Raw genomic sequence first — 11,862 nt, 5'->3', positions numbered from 1 at the left:
TTAAATTTTTCAAAGAGATCCCATGTAAACTTTTTTAATGATCAATAGTTATGAATTTAGATTATCTTATGTAATACTTTAAAGATCCCATGTAATTGGTATGAAAAAGTCCCAAGTATTATGGTCAGAAAGTTCCCAATTAAATTCTTCAAAGAGATCCCATGTAAATTTTTAGAGATCCATATTTAGAATTTAAAAGATCCCATTTAAATATTTGAAGATCCCAATTAATTCGTATGGAAAAGATCCCTAGATGATTAATCAGAGATATTCCAATTAAATATTTTAAAAAGATCCCACGTAACCCTTTTTTAAAGATCCCAAGTAATTGGTATGGAAAAGATCCCAAGATGCTTTATCAGAGATATTAATATTAAATCTATTAAAAAGATCCCACGTAAACTTCTTTAAAGATCCCAAGTAATTGGTATGGAAATGATCCCAAGTAGCATGGTCAGAAAGTTCCTAATTAAATTTTTCAAAGAGATCCCATGTAAATTTTTAAAGATCCATATTTCGAATTTAAAAGATCCCATTTAAATATTTGAAGATCAAAATTAATTCGTATGGAAAAGATCCCTAGATGATTTATCAGAGATATTCCAATTAAATCTTTTAAAAAGATCCCATGTTAACTTTTTTAAAGATCAATAGTTATGAATTTAGAATGTCCCATGTATTTATTTAAAGATTCCATGTAATTGGTATGAAAAAGATCCCAAGTAACATGGTCAGAAAGATCCCAATTAAATTTTTCAAAGAGATCCCATGTAAACTTTTTTATGATCCATATTTAGAATTTAAAAGATCCCATGTAAAGATTTAAAGGTCCCAAATAATTGGTATCTAAAAGATCAAAAGAAATTTATCAGAGATATTCCAATTAAATTTTTCTAAAAAGATGCCATGAAATTTTTTAAAGGTCCATGTAATTGGTATGAAAATGATCACATGTAGCATTGTCAGAAAGTTCCTAATTAAATTTTTCAAAGAGATCCCATAAAATCTTTTTTAAAGATCCATATTTAGAACTTAATAGATCCCATTTAAATATTTGTAGATCCCAATTAATTCGTATGGAAAAGATCCCCAGATGATTAATCAGAAATATTCCAATTAAATCTTTTAAACAGATCCAATTTAAATATTTGAAGATCCCAAGAAGCTTTATCTGAGATATTCCAATAAAATTTTTCAAAGAGATCCCATGTAAATTGTTATAGATCCATATTTAGAATTTAAAAGATCCCATGTAAATATTTAAAGATCCCAAATAATTCTTATGGAAAAGATCCCGAGAAGCTTTATCAGAGATATTCAAATTAAATATTTTAAAAAGATCCTACGTAAACTTTTTAAAAGATCAATTATTATGAATTTAAAATATCCTATGTATTTATTTAAAGATCCCATGTAATTGGTATGAAAAAGATCCCAAGTAACATGGTCAGAAAGATCCCAATTAAATTTTTCAAAGAGATCCCGTGTAAACTTTTTTAAGATCCATATTTAGAATTTAAAAGATCCCATGTAATGATTTAAAGATCCCAAGTAATTGGTATGGAAAAGATCCCAAGAAGCTTTATCAGAGATATTCCAATTAAATTCTCCAAAAAGATCCCATGAAATTTTTATGAATATGATCCCAACTAACTTGGTCAGAAAGATCCCAATTAATTGTTCAGATTGATCCCAAGCATATTCTTAAAAAAGAGCCCAAATTATGTAAACAAATGATCCAAATTTAATTTTTTTCCCCAATTGAATGGGACCATGTAAAATTCTTTAAATATCCCTAGTTATAAATTTAAAAGATCCCATGTAATTTTTTAAAGAACCCAAGTAATTGGTATGGAAATGATCCCATGTAGCATAGTCAGAATGATCCCAATTAAATTTTTCAAAGAGATCCCATGTAACCTTTTTTAAAGATCCATAGTTAGAATTTAAAAGATCCCATGTAAATATTTAAAGATCCCAAATAATTCTTATGGAAAAGATCTCGAGAAGCTGTATCAGAGATATTCCAATAAAATTTTTTAAAAAGATCCCAATTAAATGTTTTTTAAGATCCATATTTAGAGTTTAAAAGATCCCAAGTTATGATTTAAAGATCCCAAATAATTGGTATTTAAAAGATCCCAAGAAGCTTGATCAGAGATAATTCCAATTAAATTTTTCAAAGAGATCCCATGTTAACCTTTTTTAAAGATCCATATATAGGATTTGAAAGATCCAATGTAAATATTTCTTATGGAAAAGATCCCAAGTAGCATGGTCAGAAAGATTCCAATCAAATTTTTCAAAGAGATCCCATGTAAATTTTTAAAGATCCATATTTAGAATTTAAAAAAATCCAATTTAAATATTTGACGATTCCAATTAATTCTAATGGATAAGATCCCAAGATGCTCTATCAGAGATAATTCCAATTAAATTTTCAATGAGATCCCATGTAAACTTTTTTAAAGATCAATAATTATGAATTTAGAATGTCCCATGTATTTATTTAAAGACCCCATGTATTTAATATGAAAAAGATCCATAGTAAAATGGTCAGAAAGATCTCAATTAAATTCTTTAAAGAGATCCGTGTAATCATTTAAAGATCGCAAATAATTGGTATGGAAAAGATCCCAAGAAGCTTTATCAGAGATATTCCAATAAAATTTTTCTAAAAAGATCCCAAGTAAATGTTTTTTAAGATCCATTTTTAGAATTTAAAAGGTCCCATGTAATGATTTAACGATCCCAAGAAGCTTGATCAGAGATAATTCCAATTAAATTTTTTCAAAGAGATCCCATGTAAGCTTTTTTAAAGATCCATATGTAGAATTTTAAAGATCCCATGTAAATATTTAAAGATCCCAAATAATTCTTATGGAAAAGATCCCAAGTAGCATGGTCAGAAAGATCCCAATTAAATTTTTCAATGAGATCCCATGTAAATTTTTAAAGATCCATATATAGAATTTAAAAGATCCCATTTAAATATTTGAAGATCCCAATCAATTCGTATGGAAAAGATCCCGAGAATCTTTATCAGAGATATTCCAATTAAATTTTTCCAAAATGATCCCAAGTAAATGCTTTTTAAGATCCATATTTAGAATTTAAAAGATCCCATGTAATGATTTAAAGATCCCAAATAATTCTTATGGAAAAGATCCCGAGAAGCTTTATCAGAGATATTCCAATTAAATATTTCAAAGAGATCCCATGTAAATTTTTATGAATATGTTCCCAACTAATTATGTCAGAATGATCCCAATTAAATTTTTCGAATAGATCCCAATTTAAGTTTTTTAAGGATTATGGAAATGATCCCATGTAACATAGTCAGAATGATCCCAATTAACTTATTCGGAAAGTTCCCAAGCAACTTCTTAAGAATGATAACCATGTAAAATTCTTTAAATATCCCTTGTAATAAATTTAAAAGATCCCATATAATGATTTAAAGATCCCAAATAATTGGTATGGAAAAGATCCCAAGAAGCTTGATCAGAGATATTCCAATTAAATTTTTCCAAGAGATCCCATGGAAACTTTTTTAAAGATCAACAGTTATGAATTTAGAACGTCCCATGTATTTATTTAAAGACCCCATGTAATTGGTATGAAAAAGAACCCATGTAGCATGGTCAGAAAGTTCCTATTAAATTTTTCAAAGAGATCCCATGTAAACTTTTTTAAACATCCATAATTAGAATTTAAAAGATCCCATTTAAATATTTAAAGATCCCAATTAATTCGTATGGAAAAGATCCCAAGAGGCTTATCAGAGATATTCCAATTAAATTTTTCTAAAAAGATCCCTATTAAACTTTTTTAAAGATCCATATTTAAAATTTAAAAGATCCCATGTCAATATTTAAAGATCCCAAATAATTTTAATGGAAAAGATCCCAAGAAGCTTTATCAGAGATATTCCAATTAAATTTTTCAAGGAGATCCCATGTAAATTTTTAAAGATCCAAATTTAGAATTTAAAAGATCCCATTTAAATATTTGAAGATCCCAATTAATTCGTAAGGAAAAGATCAATAGATGATTAATCAGAGATATTCCAATTAAATCTATTAAAAAGATCCCACGTAAACTTTTTTAAAGATCTATCTCAAGTAATTGGTATGGAAATGATCCCAACTGACTTGGTCAGAAAGATCCCAATTAAGTTTTTCAAAAATTCCCATGTAATTTTTTAAAGATCCCAAATAATTGGTATGGAAAAGATCAAAAGAAGCATATCAGAGATATTCCAATTAAATTTTTCTAAAAAGATCCCAAGTAAACTATTTAAAAGATCCATATTTAGAATTTAAAAGATCCCATGTAATTACTTTAAGATCAAAAAATAATTTTAATGCAAAGATCCCAAGAAGCTTTATCAGAGATATTCCAATTAAATTTTTCAAAGAGATCCCATGTAAACTTTTTGAAAGATCCATATTTAGAATTTAAAAGATCCCAAGTAATTGGTATGGAAAAGATCCCAAGTAACATGGTCAGAAAGATCCTAATTAAATATTTCAAAGAGATCCAATGTATACTTTTTTAAAGATCCATATTTAGAATTTAAAAGATCCCATGTAATGATTTAAAGATCCCAAATAATTTTTATGGAAAAGATCAAAAGAATCTTATCAGAGATATTCCAATTAAATTTTACAAAGAGATCCCATGTAAACTTTTTTAAAGATAAATAGTTATGAATTTAGATTATCTTATGTATTTATTTAAAGATCCCTTGTAATTGGTATGAAAAAGATCCCAAGTAGCATGGTCAGAAAGTTCCCAATTAAATTTTTCAAAGAGATCCCATGTAATCTTTATAAGGTCTCAAGTTCCAATTTAATTTTTCGAAAATTCCCATGTAATTTTTTAATGATCCCAAGTAATTGGTATGGAAATGATCCCATGTAGCATGGATAAAAAGTTCCTAATTAAATTTTTCAAAGAGATCCCATGTAAACTTTTTTAAAGATAAGTAGTTATGAATCTAGATTCTGTTATGTATTTATTTAAAGATCCCTTGTAATTGGTATGAAAAAGATCCCAAGTAGCATGGTCAGAAAGTTTCTAATTAAATTTTTAAAAGAGATCCAATGTATACTTTTTTAAAGATCCATATTTAGAATTTAATGGATCCCAAGTAAATATTTAAAGATCCCAAATAATTTTAATGGAAAAGATCCCAAGAAGATTTATCAGAGATATTCCAATTTAATTTTTCCAAAATGATCCCATGAAATTTTAATGAATGTGTTCCCAACTTATTGTGTCAGAATGATCCCATTTAAATTTTTCGGATAGTTCCAAAGCAACTTCTTAAGAATGATAACCATATAAAATTCTTTAAATATCCCTTGTAATAAATTTAAAAGATCCCATGTAATGATTTAAAGAACCCAAAAAAATGGTATAAAAAAGATCCCAAGAAGCTTTATCAGAGATATTCCTATTAAATCTATTAAAAAGATCCCACGTAAACTTCTTTAAAGATCCCAAGTAATTGGTATGGAAATGATCCCAAGTAGCATGGTCAGAAAGTTCCTAATTAAATTTTTCAAAGAGATCCCATGTAAACTTTTTTAATGATCAATAGTTATGAATTTAGATTATCTTATGTAATACTTTAAAGATCCCATGTAATTGGTATGAAAAAGTCCCAAGTATTATGGTCAGAAAGTTCCCAATTAAATTCTTCAAAGAGATCCCATGTAAATTTTTAGAGATCCATATTTAGAATTTAAAAGATCCCATTTAAATATTTGAAGATCCCAATTAATTCGTATGGAAAAGATCCCTAGATGATTAATCAGAGATATTCCAATTAAATATTTTAAAAAGATCCCACGTAACCCTTTTTTAAAGATCATAAGTAATTGGTATGGAAAAGATCCCAAGATGCTTTATCAGAGATATTTCTATTAAATCTATTAAAAAGATCCCACGTAAACTTCTTTAAAGATTCCAAGTAATTGGTATGGAAATGATCCCAAGTAGCATGGTCAGAAAGTTTCTAATTAAATTTTTAAAAGAGATCCAATGTATACTTTTTTAAAGATCCATATTTAGAATTTAATGGATCCCAAGTAAATATTTAAAGATCCCAAATAATTTTAATGGAAAAGATCCCAAGAAGATTTATCAGAGATATTCCAATTTAATTTTTCCAAAATGATCCCATGAAATTTTAATGAATGTGTTCCCAACTTATTGTGTCAGAATGATCCCATTTAAATTTTTCGGATAGTTCCAAAGCAACTTCTTAAGAATGATAACCATATAAAATTCTTTAAATATCCCTTGTAATAAATTTAAAAGATCCCATGTAATGATTTAAAGAACCCAAAAAAATGGTATAAAAAAGATCCCAAGAAGCTTTATCAGAGATATTCCTATTAAATCTATTAAAAAGATCCCACGTAAACTTCTTTAAAGATCCCAAGTAATTGGTATGGAAATGATCCCAAGTAGCATGGTCAGAAAGTTCCTAATTAAATTTTTCAAAGAGATCCCATGTAAACTTTTTTAATGATCAATAGTTATGAATTTAGATTATCTTATGTAATACTTTAAAGATCCCATGTAATTGGTATGAAAAAGTCCCAAGTATTATGGTCAGAAAGTTCCCAATTAAATTCTTCAAAGAGATCCCATGTAAATTTTTAGAGATCCATATTTAGAATTTAAAAGATCCCATTTAAATATTTGAAGATCCCAATTAATTCGTATGGAAAAGATCCCTAGATGATTAATCAGAGATATTCCAATTAAATATTTAAAAAGATCCCACGTAACCCTTTTTTAAAGATCATAAGTAATTGGTATGGAAAAGATCCCAAGATGCTTTATCAGAGATATTTCTATTAAATCTATTAAAAAGATATAAATATAGAAAGATGTAAACTTTTTTAAAGATCCCATGTAAATTTTTAGAGATCCATATTTAGAATTTAAAAGATCCCATGTAATCATTTAAAGATCGCAAATAATTGGTATGGAAAAGATCAAAAGAAGCTTTATCAGAGATATTCCAATTAAATATTTCAAAGAGATCCCATGTTAACTTTATTAAAGATCAATAATTATGAATTTAGAATATCCCATGTATTTATTTAAAGATCCCATGTAATTGGTATGAAAAAGATCCCAAGTTACATGGTCAGAATGATCCCAATTAAATTTTTCAAAGAGATCCCATGTAAACTTTTTTAAGATCCATATTTAGAATTTAAAAGATCCCATGTAAAGATTTAAAGGTCCCAAATAATTGGTATCTAAAAGATCAAAAGAAATTTATCAGAGATATTCCAATTAAATTTTTCTAAAAAGATGCCATGAATTTTTTAAAGGTCCATGTAATTGGTATGAAAATGATCACATGTAGCATTGTCAGAAAGTTCCTAATTAAATTTTTCAAAGAGATCCCATAAAATCTTTTTTAAGATCCATATTTAGAGTTTAAACGATCCCATGTTATGATTTAAAGATCCCAAATAATTGGTATTTAAAAGAACCCAAGAAGCTTGATCAGAGATATTCCAATTAAATTTTTCAAAGAGATCCCATGTAAACTTTTTTAAAAGATCAATAGTTATGAATTTAGATATCTTATGTAATTTTTTAAAGATCCCATGTAATTGGTATGGAAATGATCCCAAGTAGCATGGTCAGAAAGATCCCAATTAATTGTTTAGATTAATCCCAAGCATATTCTTAAAAAAGAGCCTAAGTCATGTAAACAAATGACCAAATTTAATTTTCTTCCCCAATTGAATGGAACCATGTAAAACTCTTTAAATATCCCTAATTATAAATTTAAAAGATCCAATATAATCATTTAAAGATCCAAATAATTGGTATTTAAAAGAACCCAAGAAGCTTGATCAGAGATAATTCCAATTAAATTTTTCAAAGAGATCCCATGTAAATTTTTAAAGATCCATATTTAGAATTTAAAAGATCCATTTAAATATTTGAAGATCCCAAAAAATTCTTATGGAAAAGATCCCGAGAAGCTTTATCAGAGATATTAAAATTAAATATTTAAAAAAAGATCCTACGTAAACTTGTTTAAGATCCCAAGTAATTGGTATGAAAAAGATCCCAAGAGGCTTTATCAGAGATATTCCAATTAAATATTTAAAAAGATCCCACGTAACCCTTTTTTAAAGATCATAAGTAATTGGTATGGAAAAGATCCCAAGATGCTTTATCAGAGATATTTCTATTAAATCTATTAAAAAGATATAAATATAGAAAGATGTAAACTTTTTTAAGATCCATATTTAGAATTTAAAAGATCCCATGTAAAGATTTAAAGGTCCCAAATAATTGGTATCTAAAAGATCAAAAGAAGCTTATCAGAGATATTCCAATTAAATTTTTCAAAGAGATCCCATGTAAACTTTTTTAAAGATCAATAGTTATGAATTTAGAATGTCCCATGTATTTATTTAAAGATCCCATGTAATTGGTATGAAAAAGATCCCAAGTAACATGGTCAGAAAGATCCCAATTAAATTTTTCAAAGAGATCCCATGTAAACTTTTTTAAGATCCATATTTAGAATTTAAAAGATCCATGTAATGATTTAAAGATCCAAATAATTGGTATCTAAAAGATCAAAAGAAATTTATCAGAGATATTCCAATTAAATTTTTCTAAAAAGATGCCATGAAATTTTTTAAAGGTCCATGTAATTGGTATGAAAATGATCACATGTAGCATTGTCAGAAAGTTCCTAATTAAATTTTTCAAAGAGATCCCATAAAATCTTTTTTAAAGATCCATATTTAGAGTTTAAACGATCCCATGTTATGATTTAAAGATCCCAAATAATTGGTATTTAAAAGAACCCAAGAAGCTTGATCAGAGATATTCCAATTAAATTTTTCAAAGAGATCCCATGTAAACTTTTTTAAAGATCAATAGTTATGAATTTAGATTATCTTATGTAATTTTTTAAAGATCCCATGTAATTGGTATGGAAATGATCCCAAGTAGCATGGTCAGAAAGATCCCAATTAATTGTTTAGATTAATCCCAAGCATATTCTTAAAAAAGAGCCTAAGTCATGTAAACAAATGACCAAATTTAATTTTCTTCCCCAATTGAATGGAACCATGTAAAACTCTTTAAATATCCCTAATTATAAATTTAAAAGATCCAATATAATCATTTAAAGATCCCAAATAATTGGTATGTAAAAGATCCCAAGTAACATGGTCAGAAAATTCCTAATTAAATTTTTCAAAGAGATCCCACGTAAATTTTTAAAGATCCATATTTAGAATTTAAAAGATCCCATTTAAATATTTGAAGATCCCAAAAAATTCTTATGGAAAAGATCCCGAGAAGCTTTATCAGAGATATTAAAATTAAATATTTAAAAAAAGATCCTACGTAAACTTGTTTAAGATCCCAAGTAATTGGTATGAAAAAGATCCCAAGAGGCTTTATCAGAGATATTCCAATTAAATATTTTAAAATGATCCTACGTAAACTTTTTAAAAGATCAATTATTATGAATTTAAAATATCCTATGTATTTATTAAAAGATCCCATGTAATTGGTATGAAAAAAATCCCAAGTAACATGGTCAGAAAGATCCCAATTAAATTTTTCAAAGAGATCCCATGTAATTTGTTAAAGATCCATATTAAGAATTTAAAAGATCCCATGAAATATTTTAAAGGTCCCAAGTAATTGGTATGGAAAAGATCCTAAGAAGCTTTATCAGAGATATTCCAATTAACTTCTCCCAAAAGATCCCATGAAGTTTTTTATGAATATGATCCTGAACTAACATGGTCAGAAAGATCCCAATTAAATGTTCAGATTGATCAAAAGCATATTCTTAAAAAAGAGCCCAAAATATGTAAAAAAATGATCCAAAATTAATTTTTTTCCCCAATTAAATGGGACCATGTAAAATTCTTTAAATATCCCTTGTTATAAATTTAAAAGATCCCATGTAATTTTTTAAAGAACCCATGTAATTATTGTGAAAAAGATCCAAAGTAACATGGTCAGAAAGATAACAATTTATTGATCAGATTGATCCCAAGCATATTCTTAAAAAGGAGCCCAAGTTCTGTAAACAAATGATCCAAATTTAATTTTTTTCCCCAATTGAATGGAACCATGTAAAACTCTTTAAATATCCCTAGTTATAAATTTAAAAGATCCAATGTAATCATTTAAAGATCCCAAACAATTGGTATGTAAAAGATCCCAAGTAGCATGGTCAGAAAGTTCCCAATTAAATTTTTCAAAGAGATCCCATGTAATTTTTTAAAGAACCCATGTAATTAATATGAAAAAGATCCCAAGTAACATGGTCAGAAAGATCCCAATTAAATTTTTCAAAGAGATCCCATGTAATCATTTAAAGATCGCAAATAATTTGTATGGAAAAGATCCCAAGAAGTTTGATCAGAGATAATTAAAATTAAATTTTTCAAAGAGATCTCATGTAACCTTTTTTACAGATCCATATATAGAATTTAAAAGATCCCATTTTAATTTTTGATGATCCCAATTAATTCGTATGGAAAAGATCCCGAGATGCTTTATCAGAGATATTCCAATTAAATATTTTAAAAAGATCCTACGTAAACTTTTTTAAGATCCCAAGTAATTGGTATGGAAAAGATCCTAAGATGCTTTATCAGAGATATTCCAATTAAATTTTTCAAAGAGATCCCATGTTAACCTTTTTTAAAGATCCATATATAGGATTTGAAAGATCCAATGTAAATATTTGACGATTCCAATTAATTCTAATGGATAAGATCCCATGATGCTGTATCAGAGATAATTCCAATTAAATTTTCAAAGAGATCCCATGTAAACTTTTTTAAAGATCAATAATTATGAATTTAGAATGTCCCATGTAATTATTATGGAAAAGATCTCGAGAAGCTTTATCAGAGATATTCCAATTAAATATTTTAAAAAGATCCTACGTAAACTTTTTTAAGATCCCAAGTAATTGGTATGGAAAAGATCCCAAGTAGCATGGTCAGAAAGATCCCAATTAACTTTTTCGGAAAGTTCCCAAGCAACTTCTTAAGAATGATAACCATGTAAAATTCTTTAAATATCCCTAGTAATAAATTTAAAAGATCCCATGTAATGATTTAAAGATCCCAAATAATTGGTATTTAAAAGATCCCAAGAAGCTTGATCAGAGATAATTCCAATTAAATTTTCAAAGAGATCCCATGTAACCTTTTTTAAAGATCCATATTTAGAATTTAAAAGATCCCATGTAAATATTTAAAGATCCCAAATAATTCTTATGGAAAAGATCCCGAGAAGCTTTATCAGAGATATTCCAATTAAATCTTTCAAAGAGATCCCATGTAAACTTTTTTAAAGATCAATAATTATGAATTTAGAATATCCCATGTATTTATTTAAAGATCCCATGTAATTGGTATGAAAAAGATCCCAAGTAACATGGTCAGAAAGATCCCAATTAAAATTTTCAAAGAGATCCCATGTAAATTTTTATAAAGATCCATATTTAGAATTTAAAAGATCCCATGTAAATATTTAAAGATTCCAAATAATTGGTATGGAAAAGATCCTAAGAAGCTTGACCAGAAAGATCCCAATTAAATTTTTCAAAGAGATCCCATGTAATCATTTAAAGATCGCAAATTCTTGGTATGGAAAAGATCCCTAGAAGCTTTATCAGAGATAATTCCAATTAAATTTTTCAAAGAAATCCCATGTAATCATTTAAAGATCGCAAATTCTTGGTATGGAAAAGATCCTAAGAAGCTTTATCAGAGATATTCCAATTAACTTCTCCCAAAAGATCCCATGAAGTTTTTTATGAAT

This window comes from Aphis gossypii, chromosome X (assembly GCF_020184175.1).
Source record: "Aphis gossypii isolate Hap1 chromosome X, ASM2018417v2, whole genome shotgun sequence".
Lineage (NCBI taxonomy): Eukaryota > Metazoa > Arthropoda > Insecta > Hemiptera > Aphididae > Aphis > Aphis gossypii.
Note: the sequence above shows the minus strand (reverse complement) of the source record.